The sequence below is a fragment of the Pseudophryne corroboree genome, chromosome 11, assembly GCF_028390025.1.
Source record: "Pseudophryne corroboree isolate aPseCor3 chromosome 11, aPseCor3.hap2, whole genome shotgun sequence".
Lineage (NCBI taxonomy): Eukaryota > Metazoa > Chordata > Amphibia > Anura > Myobatrachidae > Pseudophryne > Pseudophryne corroboree.
The window spans coordinates 29,935,961-29,954,299 of record NC_086454.1 but is presented as its reverse complement, the minus strand read 5'-3'; the positions used below and the strand labels follow the sequence as shown (position 1 = coordinate 29,954,299).

Genomic DNA, 18,339 nt, shown 5'->3' with positions numbered 1-18,339 from the left:
GAATGATCTAGTCACTGCTAGGTCGATAGGCCATTACTCACTACTTATTCTTCTAGAGCTCTCTGATGCTTTTGAGACTGTTGACCACTCTCTTCTCATACAGACACTACAATCCCTGGGTATTCAGGACACAGCCCTTACTTGGTTCTCATCCTACCTATCCAATCGCTCTTCCAGTGTTCACTTCTCTGATTCTACCGCTTCTTCTCTACCTCTATCAGTTGGAGTACCACAAGGCTCAGGCTTGGGTCCTCTGCTGTTCTTAATCTATACCTCATCTCTTGGTAAACGAATCAGCTCTTTCGGATTTCGGGGTATCCTCTCATGTACTCCATTCTTGTTCAGTGTTTTACACATGGTAGATTCGTCAACAGAGATGTTAGCATGTGCCAGAGATTTCTGTAAGTCTTTAGCTGACACTCTAGGATTCTTCTTCACCTTATTGAGCATTCTGCGCTGTGCTCTTGCAGTCATCTTTACAGGACGCCCACTCCTAGGGAGAGTAGCAACAGTGCTGAACTTTCTCCATTTATAGACAATTTGTCTTACCGTGGACAGGTGAACATCAAGGCTTTTGGAGATACTTTTGTAACCCTTTCCAACTTTATGCAAGTCAACAATTCTTAATCGTAGGTCTTCTGAGAGCTCTTTTCTGCGAGGCATGGTTCACATCAGGCAATGCTTCTTGAGAATTGCAAACTCAAAACTGGTGTGTGTGTTTTTTATAGGGCAGGGCAGCTTTAACGAACACCTCCAATCTCATCTCATTGATTGGACTCCAGGTTGGCTGACTCCTCACTCAAATTAGCTCTTGGAGAAGTCATTAGCCTAGGGGTTCATATACTTTGTCCACCCTGCACTGTGAATGTTTACATGGGGTGTTTAATAACAACATGAGAACATATAATTGTGTGGTATTAGTTTCAGCAGACTGTGTTTGTCTATTGTTGTGACTTAGATGAAGATCAGAACACATTTTATGACCAATTTATGCACAAATCCAGGAAATTCCAAAGGGTTCACATACTTTTTCTTGCAAATATCTATATCTATCTATATCTATCTATATCTATCTATATATATAATATCAGAATGAGAAACAAGTGCGCTCTAGTGTCATAGTCAAACGCAGGGACTGTTTCCGGTTGACAAAAAAAAAACCTGCTCTTGGCCAGGGGCACAAATTATGACCGCAATTGCAATAGTATTTAATGCGATTACTAGAGCTGCTCCCATAACCCGCAGTGTAATGAACAGAGTGGAGCTGCAGCACATGGCCGGCTTCTTCTACCAAGTTTACTGTGAGTATGGATCTGAGAACTCAATCAGCTGAGTGCCGCTACCATGAAGAAGAGACAGGGGCCTTACCATGAGGTGGGAGAATGTGAGCTTAGAAAGTGCAGTTCTGTCTCCTACTGGTTCTAGTATGTTTGTGTATTAATATATTATGGAATGTTTAACCTTTTCCTGACCACCTACAGTATGTTATTTATTTTCGTTAATTATGTTTGATACAGCCTATGCTATAGACCAGTGTTTCCCAACCTCGGTCCTCAAGGCACACTAACAGTCCTGGTTTTAGTGATATCCAGGCTTTAACACAGGTGACTTAATTAGTAGCTCAGTGATTTTGATTTAACCATCTGTGCTGAAGCCTGGATATCACTAAAACCTGCACTGTTGGTGTGCCTTGAGGACCGTGGTTGGGAATGCCTGCTATAGACCATCTATAGCTGGGGTGGCCAACCAGTCAGAGGCAAAGAGCCAGAAAAGATTCCTAGTAAAGGGAAAGAGCCACTATCATGCGCGCGCAAAAATGGGGGCGTGGCCTAGTTTTCACAAAGCCAAACCCCATTTTTGTGTGCGCACCTTTTCGGTATGACATTTGTAGGAGTATGACCTTGTGTCATAACCCCGTTTTTAGTCATGTTGTACAGTGCCACTGTCACGATCCGGGTATCTGGACGCCATTTCTTACCCATCAGATGCCTCCTAAGGCTGGCTCAGCGCTCCAGGACCGGATTCCATCTGTTATCCTGATGTGTACATTCCTGTATCCTCTCCTGTCACTCTGGGACGCTGTCACAGTAAACGCCATATTACACCTGGCATGGCGTCTCCCGCGGCCTCCGCCGCCGTCCCTGAACTTCTGCATGCAGAGTGTCTGAGTGGCGATTACGTCAGCCGCGGCCTCCGCTGTGTCCGCGTGGTTGGATGTGCATCTGTCAGCCTGGCGCCTCCTGTCTCCGGTGGCCGGCGCCGCCATTACTGTTTTCATTACCACATGGATTACAAACCAAACTTCCCTCCAAGTGTCTGCATGGGCGCAGCCATCTTGGATTCTGTCAGCTGATCATTTCCACCAATCTGTTCTCAGTATTGATAATCTGCATAATTGCCTAGCCAATCCCTTCCTTGCTGCAGGTATAAATACACTGTGCCTGAGCAAGGAAGGCGTCAGTGCTTTGGTTGTCAAACCTAGTTCCTGTTTGTCTCTCTCCTGTGATTGTCTTCCAGGTTCCAGCTCCTGTCTCAAGACTTCCACCATAGAGACCCGCACCAGCATTCCACCTGCGGTGTAGCCTGACTCTCCAATCCATTGTGGATTCATCTGTTTCCAGCTACAACATTACCTGCTTCCAGCTCAGCTTCCAGCAGAGTACAGCTTCCCTTAAAGGGCCGGTGTCCTTTCTACACTTTACCACTCTCCACCGGTATTATTATTTCTCCGCTCTCAAGTTCTACATTTCAGTTCATATTTCATCGCTCCCAAGTTCATTTATTATTTAACTGGTTCCAGCCAGTATCCACTCCGTGCTAACAACAGTCTGGTTCCAGCAGTGACGTGCGGTGAGGTCATTGGCTGGGGAGGCACTGCTATTTTTATATATATATATATAGTGTTTGAAGTGGAAATTTTGAAGTGGGGGTATGCAACAGTTAAGGATGCAAGTATGTGCGCGCCAAAGGCGCGCACGCTCCAGAAAAGGGGGCGTGGTCACCCAATAGGTGGCGTGTCCAGTGTAGTAGAACCCCTTATACTATCTAGTACTGGTGCCCCTTTTACCTTGTAGCACACGGTAGGAGCCGAAATTCACATTATAGCACATGGTACGAGCCGAAATTCACATTGTAGCACACTGAATGAGCCGACATTCACATTGTAGCACACTGAATGAGCTGAAATTCACATTATAGCACACTGAATGAGCCGAAATTCACATTGTAGCACACTGAATGAGCCGAAAGTCACATTGTAGCACACTGAATGAGCCGAAAGTCACATTGTAGCACACTGAATGAGCCGACATTCACATTGTAGCACACTGAATGAGCCGAAATTCACATTGTAGCACACTGAATGAGCCGAAAGTCACATTGTAGCACACTGAATGAGCCGAAAGTCACATTGTAGCACACTGAATGAGCTGTCAAAGTCAGAAAAATATCTCTATGCACACTACCATATTTGCACCTCACACAGGTCCGTGCTGCGCATGCGTACGCTCTCCCGTACGTGCGCATACTCACAGTCGCGGGCACCCGCAGGCGCACGGTATGCGTATTTACGGTAGAGTTTATGTGGTTGTAGCGTGCGACTCAATCGTAACATATTTTCAGTAATAATGTATTTTATAGATCATGGTCCCTTTGATAGATTCTGGAAGTTTGGTTAATATAGAATGTTCATGAACAGAGAAATCCCTCTTTGTTTGATACGAAGGGTCAGACAGGAGTAATACAGTGGTGTTTAGTATCCATCGGAAGAATATTTAATTAGAAATATTCCGGTGTTGGTTTGAAGCAGATCAATCGCTCGTGCGAATAGTTATGGTCATAAGAAGTTTATGGACATTTACTTTATTTGCACTTTATTACCCATGCGGCGGGAAACCCAGTTTCCCTCCCACCTGAGCTGTTGGAAATAGTCACAGCCCACCTGTATGAATCAACCTATGACCTTTTGTTATAATGCGAAGCCGAATTCCTGTGTCCAATGAACAATGAGATTGTAGGGACCATTGAATTGTATTGTGTGTGGGGCATAAATAGGCGAGCCGACCATATCCAACTTCACTCTCTTCAACGGTTCTCATTGCTGATAATCGGGAGCTGGATATCGAGGCGCATGCGATCGTTTCCCTTTGTGCGTAAGTTTTCTCCGTAATCATATTGTCTTACTGTGAGCCATTTCTCTCTCTCTCTCTCCCTACTCTTTCTCTCGTATTTTCCTTTAATTTAATTGTATTGTATTTCCCGTGTAGTTATCTGGTTAGTTGGTTTATGTTATATTGTAGTGTATCATTTGTACTGTGATTCCTTTTTGCAAGTATAATAGTTATAATACATATAATAGGTTTTGGACCCTAAGCCCAGGTATCTGTGTATTCTTTATAGGGTTAAGTATTCTCTGAGCGTCGGTGACGCTCAAGCAGCTTTGTAGTTAATCAGGTTACACCAGGTTGCACTTACACTCTGTCTCTACACTAAGGTATACTGTGTATCTCATTGTTAAAGGTATAGAGATAAAGGTTTCAACGTTGTAAGCGTCTGCACCGCTGGTGATCTCCTCGTGGTCCCGAGCGTACGCTACGCTATAGCGAATCATTACGTTAGTCGGCAGCCAATAGCGTGCCTGCCTGTGATCACTGGGCCGTAAGCGAACGTGACGCTTGAGCGTCTCGACTACGGTTGAGCGATCGCTACACAACTTGCGTACCCTTACGGTACTTCTAACGTAGATAGCGTACAGTGTTCTTAGACCTCTTAAAGTGTTTTATATACGATAAATATTCAGCTTTATCAATTGGCGGCTCGCCCGTCCTTCACATATCTGCACTAGGTAGATCAGCAGACATTATCCCTCAGCAAAGGGCGGGAGGTTGTATCCCTCGTAGTGCTGACAGGATAAGCGTCTGCTTCGCTTAGGTAAAGAGTGCTGAAGGAATCCGGGAACCGGAGGTAAGAACAAAACGCTAGTGCCTTTTAAAACTGTTTATTTTTCTGTTTTGCGTACACACGCACGCACACATATATATATCTGCATTTCTTTTTTCTTTTTCATTTTCGTATATCACTCTCCTGTCTGCCAGTTTTATAGTTGATAGAAGTGCTAAAAGAGATTTGCCGTTATTTCATAGTTTAAGAGTAAAGGTAATATAGTTAAAAGATAGACAAACACACAGTTTTGCCTGGGAGATAAGGCGAAGTCAGTGTGTTGTGTGGTAGATGATCAAGGATCATCTACATTGATAAAAGTATAAATTGTGTTACGGTGGATCTTTGCTTTGCGTATACGTGTCTCTAACAAAGACTTGCGTACGCAATCCAAAGGCCGATGCACGCAGCGTACGTTACGCAATGGAGCGTCCGGTTACGCCCACGTAGCTCAAGTCACGATAAGTTGATAAATAACGCAAAGCGATAAATAACGCAAAGCGATAAATAACGCGAGGCGAGAAATAACGCAAGTCTATTTTTGGGTGTCCGAAATTTAATTAACAGATCCTTCTCCTAATTGGTAACACACCTGATCTAAAGAAAAATTTCTGCGCAGAAATAGAAATAGAAACAAAAGTGTACATGTGATGAGTGAGTGTCTTTACAATTTTAAAGGTTGAACCACAAGAAAAGTCGAGTACTCGTGAGGTACATGCGTGTAAGTGACGTGCACGGTGGCTAGGGAGGCATCTCTGGTTAAATATACAATTTTGAGCATTAGAGTATAGCAGACCAGGAGGTCATACTGTAACAAGACCAGGAGGTCATACTGTAACAAGACCAGGAGGTCATAACAGACCAGGAGGTCCAGGTACAGCCGACAAGGAAGTCCGCTATACAGTTCACAGGCACAACACCGAAAAGGGTTGGTGCAACACCCATATAGGCCATATAAGCTCTGGCTGAAGGAATTCGCAGTCGTAAGTTTCGATTCCATTGGTCTTTCCGTACATAAGCTTAGTTGTTTGTGTACTGAACGACTGGACCGCACGTAAGTGTGTGCAGTAGTTAGTAATCTGACCTAATACCATTAGAGTAAAGGGGTCACAAACGCTATTTGTACACTCTAACGTGATTTGTGTAATTTTTTTATTTTAAGGGAAGTTTGCTGCTCACTCAGGAACTATCCAGCAACCAATAGTTACTGGAAAGAGTAAGTGTTCTTCGGATAACCCTCGCAGGTTCCAGTAAATAGAGGTTCAGGTCGCAGGGGCCCTAGGTCGAGTACGCCAGCACCATATCGGTGTGATCAGGTCGTATTGGTCGGCGTGGGCGAGTGAGTGGGGTACTCGGTAAACCGCCACCGTCAGCCTATTTTGGACATTTGGTTTTGCGTAAGGGTTGGCTAAATAAAGCAACACTTTCGAACTATGGGGGCCACTTGTTCAGGTAGGGGGCGATCAACCTCGGTTCGGGTTGATTCAGTGGTCCGACCAATTGGGTCGGCCAGGTATATAATGTGTGAGAAATATGGAAGTCACACAGAAACTTTATGTGATGAATGGGAGAGAATGACTGTACATGACGGGGAGAAATTCCCAAGAGTAGGGAGCTTCAGCTCAGAAGTGTTACAAAATTTAAGGAGGAGGATATGTCTCATAAAATCAACAAAGAGACGAATCCAGCATTATGATTATTTACAGTTGTGGCAACAGGAAGGTGAGATACAGAGAGGTTTGGCTCAGGCGGCGGGATCTGGCTCTAACAGAAAACTGATTGCCACGGCCCCACCGCCACCATATATATCAGGAGAGAAGTTGATTGCGGAGAAAGACGCACTAAGGTGTAACACAAAATCACTTAGTAACTGTGTAAATGTTAATGATAATGTTAAACCATTAACCCATGCAAGTATTAACCCGTGCAAGTTGTACCCTGTTTTGAACTTTCCTCAGGAGTATGATCAAGAGGACGAATCGGCAACGATTTCAGCGCTCTCTCTAGCAGCCACCATAGCAGAGACCACAGTAGGCACAGCTCCACCCACGAGATTAGTAAAGGCCCCTAGCGGAGGGATAGGTGAGGTCGTATCAACTGGTAAGTACGGCACCATGCATTATGCTGAAACTATTTCACCACAGCCTGTAGAATCTACACAGAATGAGGTTGTTAGAATTACACCTGTTAGAGTAATAGCAGTGCCAAATGGGAAAACAGACACATCAGGAGCCACTCCCATTAGGAACATTGCCATGTACACCCCATTTTCCCGAATGGAACTAAGGACCATAGTGTCTGAATTTCCTGACCCTAGAAAAGACTTAGTTGCCAGTCAAAAATACATCAGAGACTTAGGTAACACTGTAGAGCCCAACAATAAAGACTGGCAGATATTGCTGAGAGCATGTTTACCCTCAAATGTCGACGCAACTCAATTTTTAGCTGATTGCGGACTAGATCATGATGTACCTCTTACAGATGTGTACAACCAAGATAATGTGAAAAGAATAAACTTGCAGTTAAAAGAGTATTTCCCAGCAGTAGCTAAATGGAATAAGATATTCTCCATTAAACAGAAGGAGTCAGAGACAGCTGCAGAGTATTTTCACAGAGCATTATTAGAAATGGCAAAATACACAGGCATAGAGGACATTAAAACAGACACAAACCATCGGGAAGTAGCAGTATCGGTACTGATGGATGGTTTAAAAGAGTCATTGAAGACTAGGGTACAGACCACACAACCATGTTGGCGAGGTCTGTCTGTGGCTACTTTGAGAGAGGCTGCTATTGATCACGATAGAAACATCACCAGACACAGGGAACAACAAGGTGATAAATTAATGTCAGTAAGTATACAGGCTCTGACCACAAGGCAGCCTTTGTTTGTATCACCAAATCCTGTGGGTAAGTCAAGTATGGTTACTGTTATTCTTGTCACAAACAGGGACACATGGCACGAGATTGTAGAGTAAAGAATCCACGAAACTCATACCAACCCCCTAGACAACGACACGACACACGACATTGGGATCGGGGTCCACAGAAACGGAGTTATGAGCCACATACAGGGGAAACAAAAAGATATCCCCCGAACAGAGACTGGCATGCCTCTGGTAGTTCCCAGCTAACTCCCTCACAAGTAGTTGCTGCCAGCGGGATTCAGGAAGGTCACCATACCCAATAGGGGTGTGGCCATACCTGTAATCTGCAGCCAGTAAAATTAATTGCCAACCTTGGAAGTGAACCCGAGATCGCAATTAATGTAGCTGGTAAAACTTTAAACTTTCTTGTAGACACAGGGGCGGCCAAGTCAGTGATAAATTCGACAGTGGGCATGAGAACCACTGGAAGGACAATTCCAGCCATGGGAGTAACAGGAGTAGTCCAGCACTACCCTGTTAGCAAACCAGCCGAGATTACAATAGGGCCTTTGCATACCAAGCATTCCTTTTTGCTGGCTGCATCGGCACCAACCAATCTCCTGGGAAGAGACTTACTGTGTAAAATGGGGTGCGTCATTTATTGTACTCCTGAAGGTGTATTCTTGGACATACCTGAGAAACACGCTCAGGAAGTGCGAGACATGTTAGACTCCCCATCAAAATTAATGTCACATACCATTATGACAAATAGGAATCCATCCCAAATAGAAGAGATGACATCTCAGATACCAGAGTCACTTTGGACAAAAGACGGACAAGACACTGGATTAATGGCAAACGTAGCTCCAGTAGTTGTACAAGTAAAAGATGGTAGGATAGCTCCAAAAATCCCACAGTACCCTCTGAAGCCAGAGGTGGAGTTAGGAGTTTACCCAGTAATAGAGCGCTTGCTACAACAGGGCATTCTGGTAAGAACGTCCAGCACTGCCAATAGTCCCATCTTCCCTGTTAAAAAGAGTGGGGGGAGGGGTTACAGACTAGTGCAGGATCTAAGGGGGATTAACAAAATAGTTGAGAGTCAGTTCCCCGTAGTGCCAAATCCAGCTGTCATCCTAATGCAAATCCCTCCCACTGCCAAATTTTTCACTGTTATTGACCTCTGCTCCGCTTTCTTTTCGGTACCTCTGCACCCTGACAGCCAATATTTGTTTGCATTTACATACAGAGGAGTCCAATACACGTGGACTCGATTACCCCAAGGTTTCATAGATAGTCCAAGTATATTTTCTCAGGCTTTGCATGATTGTTTACAGTCTTTCCAACCAGACAGTGGATCAGTATTGATACAGTATGTGGACGATTTACTACTGTGTTCAGATTCACTGGAAGCATCTCTGAAGGATACGAAACAGCTCCTGTTTCATCTTTCAGACACTGGACACAAGGTGTCCAAAGACAAGTTACAATTATGCCAAACTAAGGTAAAATATTTGGGACACTGTCTAACACAAGGACTGAGACACCTGACCACTGATAGAATCCAAGCAATTAGAGACATGACTCTGCCACAAACCCAGCAACAGATCAGAACGTTTTTAGGAATGTGTGGGTATTGCCGTAATTGGATCCCAGGGTTTTCCATTTTGGCGTTACCTTTGCAGGAAATGGTCTCCTCAAACAAACCTGATAGGATTTCGCATACAGACGAGTCCGAAACAGCATTTGAGAGACTCAAACAGTGCCTAACGCAGGCACCAGCACTAGGTATGCCAGACTATGGGAAACCCTTTGAACTATACGGAACAGAAAGTGCTGGTTGCGCGGCAGGTGTACTAACCCAAAAACACGGTGATGCCAGCAGGCCAGTTGCATACTACAGCGCTCAACTAGACACGGTAGCGCGATCCCTCCCCACATGCTTGCGAAGCGTTGCTGCGATAGCATTGCTAGTGACAAAAAGCGAAGACGTCGTGCTAGGCCACAACCTCACAATCCATACGCCACATGCAGTATCAGCCTTATTGAATTCTGCCCAAACCAGACACGTCTCATCAGCGAGGTTTACAAGATGGGAATTGGCACTAATGGCCCCCGTAAACATCACCATAAGGAGATGCAGTGCATTAAATCCTGCAACGTATCTCCCAGGTGTGCCTGGTCAGGCACAAAGGGTGGAAGGTGAGAGTGATGGGGAAGGAGGATTTAATACAAAGGAAGATACACATGATTGTATGGAATATTTGACCCAAAATTTTACCGCAAGGCCTGACATCAGTGACAACCCACTGGAAGATGCAGAACTTACGTTCTACACGGACGGTAGTTGTCATAGACAGTCAGACTCGGGAGACTTGTGTACTGGATACGCAGTCGTAGATGACCAAGACACCATAGAAGCGGAACCGCTAGGCCCACCTCACTCAGCCCAGGTTGCTGAACTGGTCGCCCTAACCAGAGCATGTGAATTGGCTAAGGGCAAATCAGCCAATATCTACACCGATTCTAGATACGCATTCGGGGTAGTCCATGATTTCGGAGCCCTATGGCGCCTCCGAAATTTCATGACGGCAGCTGGTACACTGGTAGCGCATGCAGCTCACATAAAAAGGCTTCTAACAGCGATACAGGAACCCGACAAAGTGGCTGTTATCAAATGTAAAGCACATACATATAGCCAAGACCCGGTATCACTTGGTAACAGCCGAGCAGACGAAGCTGCTAAGTTAGCAGCTGCTACCCCCATACAGACAGACACCACACAATTGATGGTATTTAATACCATCAACACACAGAAGTTGTGTGAAATGCAGAATTTGTGTTCCACACAGGAGAAGGCAGTCTGGAAGGCAAAGGGATATGGCCAGGAGTCCTCAGGACTCTGGACGGATGGACATGGTAAACCAGTGGCCCCCAGAGCATATCTTCCATGTCTGGCTGAAGCAGCTCACGGGCTGACTCATCTAGGCAAGGAAGGGATGTGCAAATTGGTGAGAGCATATTGGTGCGCCCCAGGATTCTCCTCTCATGCGAGTAAAAGAGCAATGTCATGCCTTACCTGTTTGAGAAAGAATATTGGAAAGGCAATACCTACAGAACCATCCCATATCCCACCTGCCGGCGGCCCTTTCCAGGTAATACAAATTGACTTTATACAATTACCCCCTTGTCGGAATTTGAAATATGTACTTGTTTGTATAGATGTTTTCTCAAATTGGGTCGAAGCATTTCCTGCGGCTACAAATACCGCTATGTTTACTGCTAAGAAAATTGTGCAGGAATTTGTATGTAGATATGGTATCCCTAGAATAATCGAAAGTGATAGGGGTACCCATTTTACAGGTGATGTCTTTCAAGGAATGTGTAAGTTGATGGGAATTGATAGCAAGCTGCACACTCCGTACCGTCCACAGGCGAGTGCGAAGGTCGAAAGAGTGAACAGCACTATTAAAAATAAATTGAGTAAAGTGATGGCAGAGACAGGATTGACATGGCCAGAAGCTTTACCCATTGTATTGTACAGTATCAGAACCACTCCCAGGTCCCCTCTTAATCTGTCTCCCTTTGAAATCTTGTTTGGTCGACAACCGCATGTCATGATTAACCCTCAGGATGATTTGAAATGTAACAATGAAGTAACTGTAAAGTACTTGATTAACATGAGTAAACAGTTAAGGAATCAAAATGATAATCTGAAGTTGGTGATTCCTGATCTACCTGATAGTAATTGTCATGACATTGAACCTGGGGATTATGTAATGATACGGAATTTTCTACGCTCAGGTTGCCTTATTGACAGATGGGAAGGACCATACCAGGTCTTATTGACTAGCACTACAGCATTGAAGGTTGCTGAGAGAGAGACTTGGGTCCATTCATCCCACTGCAAGAAGGTTGCTGATCCAGGGAAGTCCCGTGATAAGGAACAGACGGTAGAGGTTGTATCACTGGAGTGTCTGTTCCAGGAGGACTGAGGCGGCACCTGAGCCTTGAAGACCGAGAGCTGTTGTCGACTCCCCACTCCCTTTTATTGTTTTCCTCCACTTCCCATCCCCTCTCCCTCAAATTTCTTTTTCCTCCTTCTCATTCTTCTCCGTTTCCTCCTATAAGATGGACTTGCCCCAAGAGACTGTGATCCGGATTTTCCTGTTGACCATGATGTTGACCAGAGCAGTCTGTTCCGGCGAGAGTACCATGGAGGTCGATAGAGGTTCTGGAATGGGTTCTGATGATAAAGATGGAGGCGTAGTTTTCCAAGAACAACTTAACCAACAAGCAAAGGCGAGTATCAGAAAACGATCCGATAGCATTGACCATAGAAGGAATTGTGACGGATTGTTAGCTGAGGAAAACTGTATCTGTAGGCTCTGTAACAATGTCATTGAAGATGGGTGCATTAAGAAATGCCAATCCAGTTTTAATATCCATATGGACCGGCATCCATTGAGTGACTATCACTCCTTAGTGGGTAATGTGTTAAACAAAACAGATTGTTGGGTATGCTCTCAAGTACCTCAAGGTCATAGCAAATCAGGGCTAGTACCATTTCCTTTAACGATAGGGGAGGTACTTGAGTTAAATGGTGGGAGACCGGTGGACAGGAGGTTTAATATCTCCAGCCCTCCTAGTTTGAAGCTCCACCAATACCATGTGGATAGGTCCCTATTATGTTTCAACATCTCCAATCCCAGAAAACCGGGAAATTGGGAAGTGTCATGGAGTAACCACACCATGACCTTTTCGCATAGAGCAGATAGAATGCCCACAGATACAGAGCTTGTACGCCACATAGCCAGTAGAGGAAAATCTTTCCGGTATAGGTACACCTTAGGAAATAGGATTACGAGAGTTGGAGAAGTATCACCAGGATACTGTGCACATATCGTACAACCTGATACGTGTATTAAGCAGACGGAAGAATTAGGGTTAGGAGATTTCACCTGGAAGGTGTGTAATATGGTTATGTCCTTCTCCGTCCCATATGTTCTCCCCGATGATGCATATTTCATATGCGGGAGAAAGGCGTACAAGTGGCTTGCCCCAAACTCTGAAGGATTGTGTTATATTGGAAAAGTATTGCCTGAAGTAATGACTGTAACACATGATAAAATGAAAGACATACATAGTGGTGCCCAAGCTCCTTATACTCACACCCATTACGAGCACGTTGTTAAAAGGCACCTGATAGAGAAGACAGAGCATCCGGCCTTTGATCTGATAAGTGAATCCACCGGGATTCAATTCTTAATCGCGTTAGATTTCACCCGCACCGCTAGAGGAGTGCTAAATTATAAATACATATCGGCGCTCGCAAATTTGTTAGATAATATCACTGAAATGTATGATGACACGTTTAGATATACTGGAAGGGAACTTCAAGCTTATAAAACAGAACTGGTGCAGCATAGAATGGTTCTTAATTACCTCACAGCAGTGACAGGCGGATATTGTGTTACATTGGCAACACAGTACGGCGTGAAGTGTTGCACGTATATCACGAATAGCACCGAGGATCCGGTCGAGGTCATAGACCAAAAGATGGACGATATTCTCCAATTGAAGTGGGAATTTCGCCGAAAACACAATCTCACTCTTGCTGCTGTAGGTAATGAGCTGACTGGTTAGGTGTCATGGTTGAACCCGCGAAATTGGTTCTCCGGTTTGGGAGACTGGGCTCAAGGAGTCATAATGGATGTTGGGAAGTTTCTCCTATGTATCTTAGGTGTTGTCATATCAATTGGCTTGATATTTAGATGCGGTCAGGCTTTAATGAAGTGCAAACATCGTACCAGGGTAATGAGTTTGAGGAGTGAAGAAACTGTAATTAACCTGGATTTGATTTATGACCCAATGATAGAAATAATGATGTAATGAAAATGCGATTATACGGTCCGTTTCTTTCACCTGTTTTTCTGGTTTTTCTCCAAGATAAAAAGACCCACTTGGACGAGGAAGTTGACGAGACGCTATACAGACAACGGATAGACCAAAGAAGAAGTTTTGACCACTTGAGATACGGACATTTGATGAACTTTGCCATGGATCCCCAGTTTCCCTAGAATTCTTAAACTTACGCTAGCCCAACATTTTTTGTAAATCTAATGGCATTGACAAAGCTTTTTGCTCACACCTAATGGGCAACACAGCGCAAAGAAGACGACTTTCAACTGATACCGAACAAAACTTCAACCGACAGATGTACATTAACCTGACATAGAATACCACCGCATTTACCGTAATTATGTCTTTTCTTCATTTCTACAACCCTCAGGTAATGACACACATAGTATAGGGAATACAGGCACAGATATCAGCAATCACATATTCCCCCATTCATGTATCATCAACTAAAATGTGCTCCCCATTTTGTTCAAAACCCGAAAAGAGCTCGGTAAAGTTTGACAGCCCATCCACAGACCCGTACCACGGGATAAGAAGGAATTCAAATGTATACTTCGCAATACCTCGAAGCTTAATTTACAACACGTACGGCACGATGATACATGACCCCCCAAACACGGATTCATACACACATGCTTCTGCTATCTCACTAGGTCATACCCTCTTCACACCTACTCCTCTCTCCTCCCTTACCCAACCATGGAAATGAATTAACCCCTGACATATATTTTTCTCCTTTTGAAATGTTTTAAGGTGGCAGTTATTATTGACTGCCAAAGGGTGGACTGTCAAAGTCAGAAAAAATCTCTATGCACACTACCATATTTGCACCTCACACAGGTCCGTGCTGCGCATGCGTACGCTCTCCCGTACGTGCGCATACTCACAGTCGCGGGCACCCGCAGGCGCACGGTATGCGTATTTACGGTAGAGTTTATGTGGTTGTAGCGTGCGACTCAATCGTAACATATTTTCAGTAATAATGTATTTTATAGATCATGGTCCCTTTGATAGATTCTGGAAGTTTGGTTAATATAGAATGTTCATGAACAGAGAAATCCCTCTTTGTTTGATACGAAGGGTCAGACAGGAGTAATACAGTGGTGTTTAGTATCCATCGGAAGAATATTTAATTAGAAATATTCCGGTGTTGGTTTGAAGCAGATCAATCGCTCGTGCGAATAGTTATGGTCATAAGAAGTTTATGAACATTTACTTTATTTGCACTTTATTACCCATGCGGCGGGAAACCCAGTTTCCCTCCCACCTGAGCTGTTGGAAATAGTCACAGCCCACCTGTATGAATCAACCTATGACCTTTTGTTATAATGCGAAGCCGAATTCCTGTGTCCAATGAACAATGAGATTGTAGGGACCATTGAATTGTATTGTGTGTGGGGCATAAATAGGCGAGCCGACCATATCCAACTTCACTCTCTTCAACGGTTCTCATTGCTGATAATCGGGAGCTGGATATCGAGGCGCATGCGATCGTTTCCCTTTGTGCGTAAGTTTTCTCCGTAATCATATTGTCTTACTGTGAGCCATTTCTCTCTCTCTCTCTCCCTACTCTTTCTCTCGTATTTTCCTTTAATTTAATTATATTGTATTTCCCGTGTAGTTATCTGGTTAGTTGGTTTATGTTATATTGTAGTGTATCATTTGTACTGTGATTCCTTTTTGCAAGTATAATAGTTATAATACATATAATAGGTTTTGGACCCTAAGCCCAGGTATCTGTGTATTCTTTATAGGGTTAAGTATTCTCTGAGCGTCGGTGACGCTCAAGCAGCTTTGTAGTTAATCAGGTTACACCAGGTTGCACTTACACTCTGTCTCTACACTAAGGTATACTGTGTATCTCATTGTTAAAGGTATAGAGATAAAGGTTTCAACGTTGTAAGCGTCTGCACCGCTGGTGATCTCCTCGTGGTCCCGAGCGTACGCTACGCTATAGCGAATCATTACGTTAGTCGGCAGCCAATAGCGTGCCTGCCTGTGATCACTGGGCCGTAAGCGAACGTGACGCTTGAGCGTCTCGACTACGGTTGAGCGATCGCTACACAACTTGCGTACCCTTACGGTACTTCTAACGTAGATAGCGTACAGTGTTCTTAGACCTCTTAAAGTGTTTTATATACGATAAATATTCAGCTTTATCAGAGCCGAAATTCACATTGTAGCACACTAAATGAGCCAAAATTCACATTGTAGCACACTGAATGAGCCAAAATTCACATTGTAGCACACTGAATGAGCCGAAATTCACATTGTAGCACACTGAATGAGCCCAAATTCACACTGTAGCACACTGAATGAGCCGACATTCACATTATAGCACACTGAATGAGCCGAAATTCACATTGTAACACACTGAATGAGCCGACATTCACACTGTAGCACACTGAATGAGCCCAAATTCACACTGTAGCACACTGAATGAGCCGACATTCACATTATAGCACACTGAATGAGCCGAAATTCACATTGTAACACACTGAATGAGCCGACATTCACACTGTAGCACACTGAATGAGCCGAAAGTCACATTGTAGCACACTGAATGAGCCGAAAGTCACATTGTAGCACACTGAATGAGCCGACATTCACACTGTAGCACACTGAATGAGACGAAATTCACATTGTAGCACACTGAATGAGCCGACATTCACATTGTAGCACACTGAATGAGCCGAAATTCACATTGTAGCACACTGAATGAGCCGAAATTCACATTGTAGCACACTGAATGAGCCGAAAGTCACATTGTAGCACACTGAATGAGCCGAAAGTCACATTGTAGCACACTGAATGAGCCGAAATTCACATTGTAGCACACTGAATGAGCCAAAATTCACATTGTAGCACACTGAATGAGCCGAAATTCACATTGTAGCACACTGAATGAGCCCAAATTCACACTGTAGCACACTGAATGAGCCGACATTCACATTATAGCACACTGAATGAGCCGAAATTCACATTGTAGCACACTGAATGAGCCGAAAGTCACATTGTAGCACACTGAATGAGCCGAAAGTCACATTGTAGCACACTGAATGAGCCGAAATTCACATTGTAGCACACTGAATGTGCCAAAATTCACATTGTAGCACACTGAATGAGCCAAAATTCACATTGTAGCACATTGAATGAGCTGAAATTGTGATAGCAGGGAAAGCCAGAGTGACGACAGGGAGAGAGAGTGACGACAGTGACAGCAGGTAGAGAGAGTGACAGCAGGGAGAGAGAGTGACGATAGTGACAGCAGGGAGAGAGAGTGACGACAGTGACAGCAGGGAGAGAGAGTGACAGCAGGGAGAGAGAGAGTGACGATAGTGACAGCAGGGAGAGAGACGACAGTGACAGCAGGGAGAGAGAGAGAGTGACAATAGTGACAGCAGGGAGAGAGATTGACGACAGGGAGAGAAAGTGTGACAGTAGGGACAGGGACAGAAACGACAGGGAAAGAGGGTGACAGCAGGTGAACATTACCTGACTCATTTGTTGCGGCTGGTGGCGGTGAGTGGCTGGCGGCGGTGGGCGGCTAGCGGCGGTGAACGGCTGTGCGCTCTACACAGCCGCCGGCCGTCAAGCAGGGGCTTCTGTCTGAGAGAGGGCGGAGGAGGAGAGCACCGGGCGCCGCTCAATTCACGCTGGGTCTGTGGCTTCCCGCCGCTGTCGCCGTGCACATTAGCCAGCGTTTGGGCCAGCGGTGGACATGGAACACTCTTTAGCTAGTAGGGGGAGGGGGGTACATGGCACACACACATTAGCTAGTAGGGGGGGACATGGAACACACACATTAGCTAGTAGGGGGAGGGGGGACATGGCACACACACATTAGCTAGTAGGGGGAGGGGGGACATGGCACACACACATTAGCTAGTAGGGGGAGGGGGGGGGACATGGCACACACACATTAGCTAGTAGGGGGAGGGGGGGGACATGCCACACACACATTAGCTAGTAGGGGGAGGGGGGGACATGGAACACACACATTAGCTAGTAGGAGGAGGGGAGACATGGCACACACACATTAGCTAGTAGGGGGAGGGGGGGACATGGAACACACACATTAGCTAGTAGGGGGAGGGGGGACATGGCACACACACATTAGCTAGTAGGGGGAGGGGGGACATGGCACACACACATTAGCTAGTAGGGGGAGGGGGGACATGGCACACACACATTAGCTAGTAGGGGGAGGGGGGGGGGACATGCCACACACACATTAGCTAGTAGGGGGAGGGGGGGACATGGAACACACACATTAGCTAGTAGGGGGAGAGGGGACATGGCACACACACATTAGCTAGTAGGGGGAGGGGGGGACATGGAACACACACATTAGCTAGTAGGGGGAGAGGGGACATGGCACACACACATTAGCTAGTAGGGGGAGGGGGGGACATGGAACACACACATTAGCTTGTAGGGGGAGGGGGGGACACGGAAAACACTTTACCTAGATTACAGTAGGAAGATCTTCCGTTCCGCTCTCCCCCTCCTCCCTGTACCGCTGCTGCTGCACTCACTGCCTTCAGGCTCTGCCTGTGTGTGACAGGCGCCGGACCAGCAGCGGCAGCAACAGCAAGGACACTGTGAGTAAGGA

The 18,339-nt window shown here is 45.2% G+C and overlaps 1 long non-coding RNA gene across 1 annotated transcript in view; it reads right to left on the bottom strand.

Annotated features, from left to right (window-relative positions):
- LOC134969872 (uncharacterized) overlaps positions 1-17,496 on the bottom strand; it is a 90,606-nt gene extending 73,110 nt beyond the window's left edge. The window contains exon 1 of the long non-coding RNA XR_010189539.1: positions 17,220-17,496. This is a non-coding gene — a long non-coding RNA (uncharacterized LOC134969872). The remainder of the gene's footprint in view (positions 1-17,219) is intronic.
- Between the last annotated feature and the right edge of the window lie 843 nt (positions 17,497-18,339).